The sequence below is a fragment of the Hyla sarda genome, chromosome 2 (assembly GCF_029499605.1).
Source record: "Hyla sarda isolate aHylSar1 chromosome 2, aHylSar1.hap1, whole genome shotgun sequence".
NCBI classification, from domain to species: Eukaryota; Metazoa; Chordata; class Amphibia; order Anura; family Hylidae; genus Hyla; species Hyla sarda.
This window is the reverse complement of record NC_079190.1, coordinates 32,356,168-32,374,613: the sequence shown is the minus strand read 5'-3', so window position 1 is coordinate 32,374,613 and position 18,446 is coordinate 32,356,168.

The window sequence follows — 18,446 nt, the reverse complement described above, 5'->3', positions numbered from 1 at the left end:
TGGGATATGTTTGGCACTAAGTGAACAGTCATTTTTTGAAGTTGATGTGGCGGAAGCAAGAAAAAATGGGGGGACTCATACCACAGTATGATGACGAGATGGAGTCGCAGTGTCTCCAGAATGGCTGGTCTTGTGGGGTGTTCTCAGTAAGCAGTGGCTAGAAGACACCATAAGTGGTCCAAGAAAGGACAACTGGTAAAGCCGAGACAAGTTCATGTCCACCCAAGGATCAGGGATATGTATGAAGAACATAGGCTAGCCTGTCTGGTCCGATCCCATAGAAGAGCTGCTGTAGAGCAAATTACTGAAAAAGTTACTGCTGACTATGAAAGATGTCAGATCACATAGGACATACGGAGTTATGTAGCTTCTGACCACCACTGAAGCGCTTACAATTGTCATGTGACACCAGAATTGGACCATGAAGCAATAGAAGAAGGTGACCTGGTCTGATGAATCACATTTTCTTTGAAGACGACTGTGTGCGCGAGAGTCACCTACCTGGGGAAAGAGATGGCACCAGGATACGCTATGGGAAAAAGTCAAGCCAGCGGAGGCAGTGTGGTGCTCTAGGCAATATTTAACTGGAAACCTTCAGACCTGGAGTCATGTGGATGTTATCGTGACATATATAGTACATATGTCAATAGTATGAGAGATTAGCTCAGGACAACCAGGCAAATAATGGCAAAGAGCAGTCAGAGACAGTGACATAGAAGTAAAGTTTAAACAAGGCTTCTCCTGTTTTTATTTTTCAATATAACAAACAAAAATGTAACCCCTTAAGGACCAGGCCCATTTTGTCCTTAAGGACCAGACCAATTTTATTTTTGCATTTTCATTTTTTCCTCCTCGCCTTCTAAAAATCATAACTATCTTATATTTTCATCCACAGACCCATATTAGGGCTTGTTTTTTGCATCACCAATTGTAATTTGCAATGACATCCCTTATTTTACCATAAAATGTACGGCGCAACCAAACAAATATTATTTATGTGGGGAAATTGAAAAGAAAACCGCAATTTAGCAAATTTTGGAAGGTTTTGTTTTCACGCTGTACACTTTATGGCAAAAATGACATGTGTTCTTTATTCTGTAGGTCAATACGATTAAAATGATACCCATGTTATATGCTTTTCTATAATTGTACCGCTTAAAAAAAATCTCATACCATTTTAACAAAATTAGTATGTTTGAAATTGCCCTATTTTGACCACCTATAACTTTCTAATTTTTCCGTATATGGGGTGATATGAGGATTCATTTTTTGCGCCATGATCTGTTGTTTTTATCAGTACAACATTTGCTTAGGTTTTACTTTTTAGAAATTTTTTATGAATTTTTTGGGGAATAAAATGTGACAAAAAAGCAGCAATTTTGGACGTTTTTTTATTTATTTTTTTACGTTTATGCCGTTCACCGTACGGGATAATTAACAATATGTTTTAATAGTTCAGACTTTTACGCACGCGGCGATACAAAATATGTGTATTAATTTTTTTTACGCTTTTTTGGGGGTAAAATCTGTAAAACTGACATTTTACTTTTTTATTGGGGGAAGGGATTTTTCAAATTTTTTTTACTTTTTTATTTGACATATTTTTATTTATTTTTTTCTACACTTTTTATGTCCCCATAGGGGACTATTTATAGCAATAATTCGATTGCTAATACTGTTCAGTGCTATGTATAGGACATAGCACTGATCAGTGTTATCGTTGATCTTCTGCTCTGGTCTGCCCGATCTAAGACCAGAGCAGAAGACCCCTGGAGACAGCCGGAGCCAGGTGAGGGGACCTCCGGCTGCCATGCTGAATCATCGGATTGCCGCGGCAGCGCTGTAGCCGATCCGATCATCCATTCAAAGTACCGCACTGCCGCAGATGCCGTGATCTGTATTGATCACGGCATCTGAGGGGTTAATGGCGGACATCTGCGCGATCGCGGATGTCCGCCATTACATGACGCGTGCACCCGCCCGATGCTCGCGGTCATGGCGGCGCGTAAATGTACGTCATGGTGCGTTAAGTACCACGTCACCATGACGTACATTTACATCCATTGTCATTAAGAGGTTAAACAAAAAATATTAAAGTGTACCTGTCGTCAACAAAAACATTTTATATAATGTAGATAATACCATTATATGTATATTTGTAATATACATTGGTTAAAAAATATGTATATTTTTGTCTCTGCAGCTATTGCCTGTGTGTCTCTATGAGGAGTCCAAATACAGGAAGTGAGGGGGGACAAGCAGGGCTCTGTACACTGAGGACAAGCAGGGCTCTGTACACTGAGGACAAGCAGGGCTCTGTACACTGAGGACAAGCAGGGCTCTGTACACTGAGGACAAGCAGGGCTCTGTACACTGAGGACAAGCAGGGCTCTGTACACTGAGGACAAGCAGGGCTCTGTACACTGAGGACAAGCAGAGCTCTGTACACCGAGGACAAGCAGGGTTCTGTACACTGAGGACAAGCAGGGCTCTGTACACTGAGGACAAGCAGGGCTCTGTACAGTGAGGACAAGCAGGGCTCTGTACACTGAGGACAAGCAGGGCTCTGTGCAGTGAAGCTCTGTGACATGCTATGGGCTCACACATGAGGATGATTGACAAGCCAGGAGCCTTCACGGAGCCCTCCTTATCCTGTCCTCACTTCCTGTATTTGGACTCCTCGTAGAGACACACAGGCAATAGCTGCAGGGAGAGCATTGTTTCACCCAAAAATATACACATTTTTTAACCAATGTATATTACAAATATACATATAATGGTATTATCTACATGATATAAAAAGTTTTTGTTGACAACAGGTACACTTTAATTTCTGCTTGTCCAAGAACTAACTAAAAAAAATCTTTCATATGTATACATCTGGTTTACTACCAGCCAACCAACAAAATTGCCATCAATAGTTATTTGCACAGGTCAAAATGTTCCTTTTGAGGCTGCTGACCGAAGAACCCCAACTCTCAACAGAGATTCAGGTTTCTACCAGCCTCAACCTGCAGACTTAGTTACACCTAATTTTAAAGCCCTGTAACAAGCTGTCTTCAGCACCTGTGCTGATTTTGGGCCATACTGAAACTCCGGACTTGCCTGAAGGGTAAAAAAAGGTCCCAGTACCAAGCAGACATTAATTACATAAAAATCCAGACCAGGAAGAACTTTACCAAATAGTCCTTAGCAGTTATGGTCTTGTAGGGATTTCACACTATCCTAGATTTCCCTGGATGATATATGTGCCTCCTGAAACCTGGTAGCTATGTATGATAGGAACCTTGGGAAAATATAACTATCCCTGACCGCCAATCCCGATACTGTCTCACAATAGATAGTACAATGCACCAAAACACTGCACCCATTTTTTTATAGGCTGGGTTTGAGGGTCTTGTGTGTTCCATTGCCTACATGCATGGCCTTCCATGGGAACAGTCCCAGTTCAGTACTGTTGCAAGGACCTGAACACTAAAAGCCCCTGTGCACAACGGTCATACTGAGCATTGTGTTCCCAAATACAGAATGAGACCCTTCTATATTAAAAGGATTGTACAGAATTAGAAAAACAAAAACCATGGACACTAAATCATTTATGAGTAGGTGCTGAAACCTTCTCTTTATATAACTTTCTCTGGAGGCAACTGGATATATCTTTTTGCCCAGGAACCAGTGAGTTCCTGGGCAAAAAAGAATCGTTTCAGGATTTCCTGAAACAATTATCGAGGTAGGGAAGACAAAGGGCAGCTGCCAGAAAATGGTGCAAAAGCAAAGCCATGGACTAAGGCCGGGTTCACAACATGGAATCTCCAGCCAGAATTTCCATTGGAGATCCCAAGGGTGGCGCTAAGATCATGTGGATTGTGCTTCCCAATGCAATGCATTTCTGAGCGGAAAGAATGTGTGTACATGAACATATTTTTGGTGGATCCAGTATGAAATGCATTGCCGTCTATGGGGATGGAGTCTACGCAGTCCTACTGCCGCTCTTGAGATATCCGGCACAAATTCAGGCCAGAGATTCCATGGATTTGAATCCAGCCTAAAACCTCCCAACTTATCATACTTGGTGTTACGAATCTTCTGCAACCTTGGTGGCTAGGGATATGAAAATATGTTGTTCTCCACTTCTACTTACCTGGATAATAGTCCCACTGGGGTCCTAGATACCTAAAGCTATTATACACATAAAGAGAAGGACGATAATTGTTTTACAGTTTTAGTGAATGACTGATTGATTTTATTGTCTGCTGAACAAGTGATAACTAAATGTGTGAGGGATGATTGTCCAGTCCTTCTTCACTTTGGGTGATTATGTATATTTACGCTTTTTTTTATTTTTTTTATTTAAAGGGATAATCTCATTTGGACATTGATGGTATTTCCAAAAGATGCCATAAATGCCAGATAGGAAGGAGTTACACCTCTCGGACCCACTTCTGTTCCAAAATCTATGGGTCACACTGGTTTGATTGTGGTCACTGGAGGTAGTCAGGAAGCCAAGAACAGGCAGGGAGGTTTGGTTAACTCACTTTGATGGGAGTTCTGCCGTTTTTGGCAGGATTTATCGGCAGGATTTATTGGATTATCATTTATTGGACATTTATGGCATATCCTGTAGATATACAGTGACCCCCCGACCTACGATGGCCCCGACATACGATCATTTCAACATACGATGGCCTCTCAGAGGCCATCGCATGTTGAAGGCAGCATCAACATACGATGCTTTTGTATGTCGGGGCCATCGCATAAATGGCTATCCAGCAGCGCAGACTGCTTCAGCTGCCATCGGATAGCCGTTTACGGTGCCCCGTGTGGTCCGCTGACGATCACTTACCTGTCCTTGGGGCTCCCGCGCATCCCCTTGGGATCCCCTGCATTGTCGGCGCTCTCCTCCAACGTCATCATGTCGCTGCGCACGCCGTCCCGTCACCCAATAGGAGCAGCGTGCGTATCGACGTGATGGCGGCGACGTGAGAGCGAGGATGCCGGGGAAGCAGAGGCCTGGAGTGTCGGGGACACCTCAGGGACAGGGCGACAGCGATGGACGGCGACATCCAGGGCAGCGGTGACGGTCCGGAGCGGCGGCGACAGGTGAGTACAACTTTCTATACCAGTGGTCTTCAACATGCAGACCTCCAGATGTTGCAAAACTACAACTCCCAGCATGCCCGGACAGCCAACGGCTGTCCGGGCATGCTGGGTGTTGTAGTTTTGCAACATCTGGAGGTCCGCAGGTTGTAGACCACTGTCCTATACTTTACATTGCATGGATCCCTCAACATATGATGGTTTCAACAAATGATGGTCCATTTGGAACGGATTACCATCGTATGTTGAGGGACCACTGTATCATAAATGTCCAGATGGGAATAACCCATTTTTATGCCTCTGATCTTCTAGTTTATCTTGCAGGTTGGTGGTTGGGTGTTTCCTTTACACAATACCATATATATTTTATTTTTCACATTGCGACCAATCTTGATCTTCAGTGTATGGACAATTTAAAGAGTACTCGTCTTGATCTTTTTAAGCCTCTCAGTTCAGTCATCCTATCATCATTAAACCATCCCCCTGCCTTCATTTTTATAATTTTTTAGCTTTCTGCCTTGAAATTGTGCTGTATATTCTGCTCAGTCTCAGTCAGCTCCACAGACTGGGAAGAGGCGTTCCCCAGCAGGTGTGACATAAGCTGAAGCCATACAGGGGTGAACTTCCTCCCTTACTCTGCTATCTGCTCTGAACATGAAACCTAGAGTAGCTAAGGGGGTGATGGGCTATGATTGGCTGTGATTTGAGAGACCGCCCCCACCCCTCTGCTTTATGCACTGAACTCTACAGTGTGTTAGCTTTGCCCAGCAGTTGCAAAAGAGAGCAGAACTATTCAGCACAGTTTTTAGCACAATATTTTGCACAATGCACTTAAGACGTCATGACTCTACAGCAGGATTTTCCAACCTGGGTGCCTCCAACTGTTGCAGAACTACAACTCTCATCATGCCTGGACAACCTTTGGCTGTCCAGGCATGTTGGGAGTTGTAGGTTTGCAACAGCTGGAGGCACCCTGGTCTACAGTCTAGCTCGGCTCAAAGGGAAATATTCAGCTCTATACACTGTGCTGAGCGGAGGTCCCACCTTTATTTCTTGACATTTGTCTCTGCCAGGCTGCTGTAGGAGTCAATTTGCTAGCAGGACCAGAAGGAGAACCCTTAGTGGCCAAGCTTTTAGGGGTTAATTTAACTCATAATGGTACAAAATGTTATCAAGAAGTATATTAGAAAAGTAATTCAAATAAGCTAATCTACAATATATTAAATTTAATTGATGGTGACAGGTACCATTTAAGCCCAAATGTCCCTCTGGACCACAAGTTGACACCTGTAGTTTGAATGACACATGATATGTGGGATCATATTGCAATTTTTCCACTCGGGCACATGAACCTTTAAGGGGCACTTTGGTGAATTTTTTTTATTTTTTTATTTATTTATTTTCAAATCAACTGGTGCCAGAAAGTTAAGCAGATTTGTAAATTACTTCTATTAAAAATGCTTACTTCATCCAGTGCTTATCAGCTGCTGTATGCTCCACAGGAAGTTATGTTGGTCTTTTTAGTGTCACCACAGTGCTCTCTGCTGACACCTCTGTCCATGTCGGGAACTGTCTAGAGCAGGACAGGTTTGCTATTGGGATTTGCTCCTACTCTGGACAGTTACTGACTTGGACAGAGGTGGCAGCAGAGAGCACTGTGGTCAAACTGGAAAAAAAAAATACACAACTTCTTCTGTAGTATACAGCAGTTGATAAGTACTGGAAAAATTAAGATATTTATATAGAAGTGATTTACAAAGCTGTATAACTTTCTAACACCAATTGATTTGAATTTTTTTTTTCCACTGGAGTACCCCTTTAGGTAATGGCTACCACTTTTTTTTAAACCCCAAAGCCCTCCACTAACCTTGACCCAGTATGGACAAGATGGCAAATTTACCCAAGTAGGAAGAATAATTCAGAATTACTTCCATTCTCATGTTTAACCAGGGTTTTCAATAAAACAAACTGGGTTGATCTGACATTTAGTAAAAAATGGAATTTAATCATGAGGTGGGAGCTTCTCGAGAATTTAGGTTGTGCTTCAAAAAAAAACACAATTTACAGCTCTCTAAATTTTGAGAAATGGGTTAAAGTTAATAAGTTTAGGAATATTGCAGGAGACTCTTCACAGTCATAAATTCCAGATCAAGCATAGTCGGAGCAAAACTAGAATACATAAGAAGTAATATTTTATAGGAGGAAAAAAAAAACTGCCAGTGCTCGCCGGCAATTTATAAGGTGTAGATTTTTAATGTTTAAATAACGTTAATGCCTTGTAAATCTCGCTTCTTGCTGAGGTATTTGGCCCCAAGTGATAAACACGTCGCTCACTTTACAAACTCTGCATAGTTATCTATAAAAGACATATAAGCAGGAGGCATAGAGCTGCGGAATTAAAGGGGTTATCCAGGAATAGAAAAACAGAACTCATTTCTTTCAAAAACAGCTCCATGTCTGTTTCCAGGTTGGGTGTGGTATTACAACTTGGCTCCATTCACTTCAATGAAACTGAGTAGTAGAACTACATCTAACTTGGAGACAGACGGCGAGCGTTTTTTTGAAAGAAATTAGCTCTGTTTTTCTATTTCTGGATAACTCCTTTAAGAATCACCCTAATCTTCCTTTCCCAGTAGTTGACACATTAGCTCATATTGTATCTTCTGTAAGAGCTTCCTACTGGTGTGATGAAAAAACACCAATGAGACTGCACCAATATACCTGACCAATTGAGAGTCAAAAAAAGAAGAAATACTCACCTGCCCTGATCTTCCACTCTAAGGGTGCGTTTACACTGCGGAATCTCCGCTCACTGAATTCAGCGAGCGGAGATTCCGTCTGGTGCCCACCGCCAAAAAAACTTCGCCGCTAGGGCTGCGGGGCGCTGAGCCGTCACCATTGACGGCTATGCAGTGGAGACCCGTTCACACTAATGTTAAGTTCACACCGCGAAATTCCGCCCGTTGAATTCCGCGGGAATTCTGTAGTGTGAACGTGCCCTAAGGCTCCCGATTCGTCACTGCTTCCTCCTGGTTCCAGTGATGTAACACTGCAAAAATTGCTTGTTCAGCTGACCCCCGGCTAAGGCAGAACAGGGATACAGCCAGTGATTGGTTGAGTGGGGCAGGTCCTGTGGAGACAAGCTGCCCGGCAGCTCTGTGTGATCAGGGTAGGTGAGTACAGTACAATCTCCTAATAGCAAACACTCACGGGGAATAAAAAAAGTGTCCCCAATTGAGAGATGTCCCTTATTGGGAAAAAGGCTCAAAATTCTTCCTAAATGCCGGAATATTGTCCTGTACTCACTCCAGGGTGTAATTACCTATAATACACTATAAAAAGCAATATTACAGTAGAATCTCCTAGTGTCATTTCATCTCCCCTTATCCCCTCCCTATACCATTTCATCCCCCCTTTTATACCCTGTGCCATCTTATTTCCCTGTGCATTGTGCCAAATTACCCCCCTTACCCCTGTACCACATTATTTCCCCTTGATTCCCCCTGTGCTATTTCATTCCCCCTTTTATTACCCTCTGTGTAAATTTGTGTAAATTCATCACCTCCCTTCCCCCTCTATGAAGTTACACAGGGGGTTAAAGGGGCAATAAAATGGCACAGGGGATGGTAAAGAGGGAGTGATGAATGTGCACAGAGGGCAATAAAGGGAGATTAAATAGCACAGGGGGGGGGATTAAGAGAAAATTATATGGCACAGGGGGTAATAAAGGGGGGGGGGGATGATTTGGCACAGGGGAATAAAGTGGCATGGGGGGGGGTCAGGGAAGGAGGGGGATGAGCGATGTGGCTGGCGGATGAACAGGAGCAGGAGACCACTGGGCCCTTTACTGGGGTATTGGCTGTACTCCCCTGATTGCAGCCCTGTGTACAAAGTAGGGCCGGCACATAAGCCTGGTTGTCCCCTATTGGAAGTGTTTTCTCCCCTACTGTCCCCTATTAGGAGTGTTTTGTCCCCTATTGGGAGTGTTTTGTCCCCCATTAGGTGTGTCCGCGTCCGCTATTGGGAATGTCCCCTATTTGGAGGGTGCAAATACATTAAGCCTTATGGTACTCTGCCGGGGCATTAAAACCTGTCTGCTATTGGGAGGTGTCCCCTATTGGGAGGTGTCCGTTAAAGGAGATTTTACTGTATCACCCTTTTTTTTTTTAATACCACCCCAAGCACATATAAAGATTTCCTTATGCCTGGACAACCATGGTTAGAATACTGACTAATTCTGCAATTCTGCCTGTGTAGGTGCTATACATACTGCCCATATGTCAGTACTATTTAAATGGACACTGTCATATTCAAAAATGTTTTATATGTTGTAGATCTTGGCAAAACCTTAACCTTTCTAATATACTTCATAAGAAAACTGTATTTCCTTTTTAAAGAAATCATGGCTGATGACACTCCATACAATCCAGAACACAATCCTGTCTGGCTGCAGCATCATCTTTGTCCAAGCTGAAGCACAGGCTGGGGTAAAGTCCAGGAAATGAGGACCAGCACTCCTCTGTGCTCACTCCTGTCCTATCAGACTGCAGCATGAAAAGGGGGAGGGGCTTACAAAGAACCTGCACTGATTGAAAAAGGAGACCCAGCGCATCACAGCAGACTCAGGGAGGAAGATGAGTCATGCAGAGTGAGGACACGCCCTTCCAAAACAGTGAATGATAAACCAAGTGAGCGACAGAAAGAAGGTATTTGTGAGAGATATATAGGTGCTAGACACATAAAAATTATATGTACATGATCAGGATTAGGTACTGAGTAACATATACCGTATATACTCGAGTATAAGCCGAGTTTTTCAGCATGATTTTTCGTGCTGAAAACCCCCCCCCCCTCGGCTTATACTAGAGTGAACTATACTCAAGTGACAGCCATCGGCTGTCCGGGCATGTTGGGAGTTGTAGTTTTGAAACATCTGGAGGTCCGCAGGTTCAAGACCACTTCGGCCTTCGTCATCATCCAGATCCCCCCCCCCCCCCCTTTAGTTTTGTACTCACCTCCCCTCGGCGGGACGTTAGGGTGAGCTGGTCCGGGCCATCTGTGCTGCAGGGACCTTCTGGTGGGGAGGGTTAGTCGTTCCGGGCTGTCCATCTTCACCGGGGGGTCCCTGTGCGTCGTCGTCAAGGCATCGTCTCTATTCCGGGCCCAAAGCGCGGAGAAGATGGACAGCCCAGAACGACTATCCCTCCCCACCGGACGGTCCCTGCACCCTAACGTCCCGCCTAGCGGAGGTGAGTACAAAACTAAAGGGGGGGTCTGGATAATGTCGAAGGCTGCAGTGGTCTTCAACCTGTGGACCTCCAGATGTTTCAAAACTACAACTCCCAGCATGCCCAGACAGCCGATGGCTTTCCGGGCATGCTGGGAGTTGTAGTTTTGGAACATCTGGAGGTCCACAGGTTGAAGACCACTGTAATCAGACATTGACAAGCGGTGATGATGGGGGGGGGCTGATGACAGGTGGTGATGATGAAGGGGGGGATGATGACAGGCGGTGATGATGAAGGGGGGTGTGGGATGATGACAGGGTAATGATGACAGGTGGTGATGATGAAGGGGGGGTGGGATGATGACAGGGGGATGATGACAGGGTAATGATGTCAGGCTGTGATGAGGAAGGGGGGATGATGAAGGGGGGATGATGACAGGGTGATGATGAGGGTGTTAATGACGAGGGTCTGGATGATGACAGGGGGGATGATGTATTTTCCACCCTAGGCTTATAGTCGAGTCAATAACTTTTCCAGGGTTTTTGGGGTTAAATTAGGGGCCTCAGCTTATATTCGGGTCGGCTTATACTCGAGTATATACGGTAACTTCTTACTTCTTTTTTTAGTGGGATATGACAGGTACGCTTTAAGCACTTTATAGCTATATTATTTAGAATAGAAACTGGTACTTTTTTTCTACTGTTTGACTGATCTCCTAATAACTGACTTTCTCAGGACTACATGTGACATGACACTCATCCCCATGACTAAAGGAAGCTTTATTTTCTAGCTGTGATAAATGTGAAATGGTGCCCCCCCCCCCCCCCAACACAAACCTAAGATTATAAAGGACATGGAAGGATTGTACATCAAATGAATGCATTGAGCTGCAATGTTCATAATATCTCATAATTCCGGAGCGGCATGAGCGTTCCGGTGTAACTACAAACTTCTTTGAACCTGTTTCCACTAACTCTTGACCTAGTTTAATTTCTAGGAAAATAAACATTCCAAGTGAAATTTTTTTCCATTAGCAAATCCATGGCCTTGGGAAACTGGGACACACTTGAGCTCCGCTGAAGTCATCCGAATAATGCATATTGCTTGTTAGTTACCTGCATTGCTGAGATATCATGTGGATTATTCCAGCAGAGAATGGGTGGAAACAGTGTGGGCCTTCATATTGTGTTCATAAGGCCTCTTACCTCAAAAATATTCATGGCGTATCTGTGCCAACCACAGAGGAAAGTCAATAGATGGAGACTCATGTAGTTGTGATGATGTTCTTTATGCCAATGCATATTAGGTACTGTACCCAAAGTATTTTACTGAGAGAGTAGTGGATGCATGGAATAGACTTTCTGTAGAAGTGGTAGCTGTAAATACAGTGAAGGAGTTTAAGCATGCATGGGATAGGTATGAGGCTATCCTTCATATAAGAAAGGGATAGGCATAAAACTATCCTTCATATAAGATAGAGATAGGCATAAGGTTATCCTTCATATAAGATAGGGATAACACTATCCTTCATATAAGATAGGGATAGAAATAAGGCTATCTTTCATATAAGATAGGGATAGGTATAAGGCTATCTTTCATATAAGATAGGGATAGGTATAAGGCTATCCTTCATATAATATAGAGATAGGTATAAGGCTATCCTTCATATAATATAGAGATAGGCATAAGGCTATCCTAAACCTTCGGGTGGTATTGAGGATAAACCACACCCTGGCGTCATGAATACAAGGGGTTAATGCCATCTGCCCTCATCACACCCCCAAACCACAATTTTTGGATACAGGTGTGCGCCTTATGCGACAAGTCCTCCCCCAGTCTGAATTGTGTCCAGTATTGTCAGTGAAAATCGCATGCCGATGCAAATGAAATTTGCGCCAGAAAGTGAACGGGACTTTACCAGTTAAAAGTGTTTTACCCGAGGCACTTGTGAAATAGAGGGGGAGGTGAAGAAAAGACTGTTATCCACTACTGTGAACTGTGTGAACTGTATAGAGGTGGTACCTGAAAGAGTTAATTTCATACGGTGTTTCCCCCGCGCGCGAGCAGTCGCAGCTCCGCCCCGTCAATCCCCAGAGGTGACGCCTCTTCAGTGCTGCGAGGAGGAACCAAAGAGCCGCCCTGTGTTGCACAGGGGAAGGTTTTGCAGACCGGACCAAAGCAGGAAGTTCCCTGGAAGCTCTGGCTGCTGCGCTCGTCTCCATTGTTACCTGTCAAGCACCTGCTGCAGCGCAGACTCTGCAAACACCAATAATTGTCAGTATCAAATCTCCGGTGCCAGTAGCTATCAGTATTAACCCACTAGTGTCCGCAAATCTGATCGCAAAATGAATTACAACCGGGTGCCTGCAAAACAGAGGGGGAGCATCCATTACAGTACCCCCATAAGTCAAGTCGTGCCTAAGTGGGTGTCCAGAGTCATAAGAGGCCTCAAGTCCAGTCTGCAGCCACAAGCTACAAACCTGCAAGTAAGTCACAGTCACAGTCCTGTCAGTCACAAGTCAGTCAAGTCAAAGTCATCTGTCTAGTCAACGTAGCCTGCACTAAATTGTCCACCTTGACTACAAATCCCAGCAAGCCCTTAAGGTCACTGAGTCACTGGTCACCTCTGTAGGCCCTGGCTGAACTGTATAGACTTTTCCACCTGTTTAACCTCAGTAAAGCTACCGTTGTCCGTAACTTGGTGTCGGAGTCTTTATTGCCCCCCTGTGCCTAGCCCAGGATCCAGCGTTATACCTTGGGTGGTATTGAGGATAAACCACGCTCTGGCGTCATGAATACAAGGGGTTACTGCCATCTGCCCCCAGGGTGATTCCATCTGCCCTCATCACACCCCATACCACAACTGTGTTATATGTTCTTTATATGTGTTATACCTTTAAGAGCAGAGGAGCAGTGCAAGCCCATGTGACCCTGCCAATGGGAACCCCTTAATTGCTAGCTATATAGAGTAGTGGGGGGAGAAGTTGCCCCAGTCTAAGTTCAGAGTTAGTTCTGTGCTGAGCACAGTGTGGTAAAGGGGAAGTCCAGAACAAATCTCTTCTTAAGTCTTATCCAGCCATTCTGCAAGGGATCCCCTGGGCAGAGGAAATGCAAGCCCTGGCAGAGAAAGCTACAGGACCTTGTCAGAACCCTAGCGACCTGGAAAATCTTCAGTCTCATATCAAGTCAGTATTAATTCAATTTAGTGAAAAGCACCATAAGTCCCAGCAAGGCAACAGGGCTCCCATGGGGTTACACTGCATCTTCTCCACTCTGCACCATACTGTTGGCGTGTAATTACATCTGCACCTGCTCAGTAAACACAGTTATCCGTAACCTGATGTCATTGTACTTCTTTACTCCCCGTGTCTGGACCAGGAGAAGCTGTCTCCAACCTCGGACCGTGTATAGGCTAACAGTGCCCTGGCGTCACGAAGTGATCAGGTATTCCTAGCACCTCCGTGTCACCTCAAGGGCAGCTATGGAATTTCTTGTATAAAAGAGACTGAACAATGAAATAATGAAATCAAAGATTCACCATAATTCACCATAATATACAATGATCTTCTGTATTTCTGTATTAGCTCTGGTTTTGATACTATGTAAATCAATGTAAATAAAAGGCTGAACACAGCATAAAATGTGCATAAAAACCACAATACGTGTTTACACACCGTAAAGGAAAAATTCTAAATTTTTCACTTTATCAACTAATTTATTCCTCCATAGCAGTACAAGAAAAAAAAAAAGCCCTATAATAAAGACAGAAAAAAAAGGAATTATGATCAAATATAATTTAGACAATATAATAAAAAATTTATATAATAAAAAAAATGAAATAAAATACATTTATTGAAACATCTGTGAAACATTTGGATTGCACTGCCACGTGAGAAGAAAACACCTGTAAAAAATAATTCTAGTAAAAGAAAACAAAAATCAGCTGGTTTCCTTGAAGTCGAAATATGACACACATTGCACATGACACCCGGTTTGTAAAGAATAACAAAACAATGAAACCGCTATTTCCTTTTTTTTTTTTTTTTTTTTTGGCAGGTCTCATTTAATTAGGAGCTTCTATGACAACACAATACTGTCTATGCCAGTTCTTCCCATCAAGGGTGCCTCGAGCTGCTGCAAAACTACAACTCCCAGCATGCCCGGACAGCCAAAAGAAAACAAAGATCAGCTGGTTTCCTTGAAGTCGAAATATGACACACATTGCACATGACTCCCGGTTTGTAAAGAATAACAAAACAATGAAACCGCTATTTCCTTTTTTTTTTTTTTTTTTTTTTTTTTGATGGCAGGTTTCATTTCATTAAGAGCTTCTATGACAACACAGTACTGTCTATGCCAGTACTTCCCATCAAGGGTGCCTCCAGCTGCAGCAAAACTACAACTCCCAGCATGCTGGGAGTTGTAGCTTTGCAACAGCTGGAGGCACCCTGGTTGGGAAACACTGATCCATACATTATTGTGTAAGCACCTGCCTGCCTGACTTTTATGCTTTTTTATTTATTATTAGGCTGAAGTGAGAATCATACCTCGTTGGTCTAGAGGTATGATTCTTATTTCGCGTGTGAGAGGCCCCGGGTTCGAATCCCAACCGACCCCTGTCGCTGCCTTCGTTTTGGAATCATGGCTCGTTGGTCTAGAGGTATGTTTCTCGCTTTGGGTGTGAGAGGCCCCAGGTTCGAATCCTGGATAAGCCCTGTCGCTGCCTTGTTTTTGGAATCATGGCTCGTTGGTCTAGAGGTATGATTCTCGCTTTGGGTGTGAAAGGCCCAAGGTTCGAATCCTGGATGAACCCTGTAGGTGCCTTCCTTTTGGAATCATGGCTCATAGGTCTAGAGGTATGATTCTCGCTTTGGGTGTGAGAGGCCCCAGGTTTGAATCCGGGATGAGCCCTGTTGCTGCCTTCCTTTTGGAATCATGACTCGTTGGTCTAGAGGTATGATTCTCGCTTTGGGTGTGAGAGGCCCTGGGTTTGAATCCTGGATGAGCCCTGTCGCTGCCTAGGCTAGGATTAAGTCAGATTTAAAGGGTTATTCCAGGAAAAAACTTTTTTTTATATATATCAACTGGCTCCAGAAAGTTAAACAGATTTATAAATTACTTCTATTAAAAAAATCTTAATCCTTTCAGTACTTATGAGCTTCTGAAGTTAAGGTTGTTCTTTTCTGTCAAAATCCTCTCTGATGACACCTGTCTCGGGAAACGCCCAGTTTAGAAGAGGTTTGCTATGGGGATTTGCTTCTAAACTGGGCGTTTCCCGAGACAGGTGTCATCAGAGAGGATTTAGACAGAAAAGAACAACCTTAAAGAAGTACTCCGGCGCGCACTTTTTAATTTTATCCCGTCCGGGCTGCAAAATAAAAGAAAACACACTTTCTCTTACCTGCCAACGAGCCCCCGGAGCTCTGGTACAGGTGTTCGGTCCCCGGGCTGTATTCTTCTTACTTCCTGTTAGCCCGGCATGTCACACAGAGCTTCAGCCTATCACTGGCCGAGGCGGGACATCGCTGCGCCCGGTGATAGGCTGAAGCTCCGTTTGACGTGCCGGGCTAACCGGAAGTAAGAAGAATACAGCCCGGGGACCGAACACCTGTACCGGAGCTCCGGGGGCTCGTTGGCAGGTAGGAGAAAGTGTGTTTTCTTTTATTTTGCAGCCCGGACTGGATAAAATGAAAAAAGTTCACGCCGGACTACTCCTTTAACCTTCAGAAGCTCATAAGTACTGAAAGGATTAAGATTTTTTAATAGAAGTAATTTACAAATCTGTTTAACTTTCTGGAGCCAGTTGATATATATATAAAAAAAAGTTTTTTTTCCTGGAATAGCCCTTTAATGTTGACCATCTCTCATATGAACAAAAAACAAACAAACATAGGGGCCCATGGTTTGGTGGCTTTGTTTAGCTATAGGACATATGTTAAAGGGGTATTCCATGTTTTTTTTTGACTATGCTACAGGGGCTGTAAAGAGTTTGTAGTTTATAATATAGTGTCTGTACCTGTGTTTGATGGATGGTCTCACAATTCTTATGTAATGTTTGCCCCAATGTTTATTTTTTACAGCATACAAAATGAATATTGTCTCAGCTTTTCCCAGGTTGCAGTGCAGCCCGAGACATTGTATCACTAGTCAGGTGTTTAAAGAGAGTGTGTCTTTGCTTCAATTGGTGGAGCGACTGCGGGGTGGGAGGTAGATCATTCTCCACAGGGCTGTAGGGAATTGCAGTTTACAACACAGCATGCAAGGCAGCTCATGTGTGCTGCAATGGGTGGGGTGGCTGATGTGTGGGAGGAAGAAAAATGACCTCACACTTACAAACATGGGATCCTGGGACTTGTAGTTGGAGGGAGGGAACTCCAACAGGAAACAGCCATTGCACAAAAAGAAAGCAGCAGCGTTTGGTGGACTCACAACACAACCATTTAGCCCCAAGACAAGCAGGGATCCTTCCTAAGCATGTCCATTACTGTCTGGCAGTTAAATACTAAAGTCACCTTATGGTAGATAACCCATTTAAGTCAACATACTCTGAAACAGTGGAATCTTAGACTTCAATTGGAGTCTTACAGTTCCTTCTGTTTCCCACCAGAACCCTGGCAAGGGGATTTGGAATTAAAAGTAGTATTCAGGTATATAAAAAGAATATGTTGGCTGAGCCTACGATAAACAAATCTAAAAAAATAAAAATATGATACTTATATACCCTGGTCCTTTTGGTCCCCCACTTCTTGTCCCTTCTTCCTGCTTTGAGACTATATGTCAGAGCAGGACCTGACTGCAGTGCTCAGCCAATCACTGGCTGAGACTTTACACTGTAGTGGCCAGTGATAGGCTGAACATCTAATCAGGGAAGAGATGAGCAGCAGGGAACTGGAAGGAGCTACAACCTGAGCTGCGGGGGATCAAGGTAGGTAAGTATCACTTCCCCCCCCCCCCCCCCAATTCCCATCAACATATAATTTTTTCTTTTAAAATACTAAGATACCCTTTTAACCAGTTAAATACCCAAATTGTGGACCTCTAAATAGTTAAAACAATGAGTGATGGGGCACAAGAGGGTAGTAAGGGGGCAACCATGGATCACAACCCGGTAGTAAGCTAGGAACAACAAATCCAGAGGAAGGAACAGTGCAGAGTTAGCCGTCCAAGTCAGAAGCCAAACCGGAGAGATGAGCAAATGGTGACAAATCCATGGGGTAAGGCAAAAGGTAGAATCCAGTTAAAGGATCAATAAAGGATGAAGGCAGCATCCAGTAAGTGGCAACAGATACTTAGCTAGGGCTAAGAAGGACTTATCTACTTTAAATAGGCTGCCAGCACAGCTTATGCCAGCAGCCTATGTAGAGAGTAAAGGTCTCACTAGAGGTCTCACTATAAACAGTGGATACCTATTACATTTAATAGGTGACCCATAATGCTTTGTTAAATTACTAGTGTTTTATTCACGACTTTGTTCTGTTACCCTCAAAATAACAAAAAAAAGAGCAGTTTCCTTAGTGGTGTGATCTCAGCCTCTGCAATGTTTCTATTAACAACCTTTTTGCCCCTTTTGAGACTCGGCTATGATAATCGTAATATATGGCATAAAGCCGTCTCAGGAATGATTCAGAGTCGAGTTTTCCGCTTACAATGACTTTCGTGTTAGACGTAAATCACGGAGGTGTCACAGGATCTGTTAATTTGTTGTTAGTGTGGAGACAGTTTGTTGTTATGTGATTCAGTGGTTTTATTATAACAAGCAAATATCTACACTTCAGCAGCAGGTCCATTGATAACATCACATTGGGCTTTATATGAGTATGGCAACACAACAGCAGGAGTACTGGGGATTTTCTGCTGTACAAAATTTGCAGAATTTCTGCACGAAAATTGGTAGTGTAAAATCCGCACCAAATTGTATGGAATTTGATTAGGATTTGTTGCAGATTTTTCATAAAGGATTTTATTGCAGAATATGCAAATATGTAAAGATGGGGGATTTTTTGCACAGAAATTTTACAGAAATTGCACAGAAAATATAACATGTACCTTTGTGTTATACCTTTACACATCTCATGCAGGGAAAGCTGAGTGAGATATGGGAAATCCAGAAATAGTTCTATT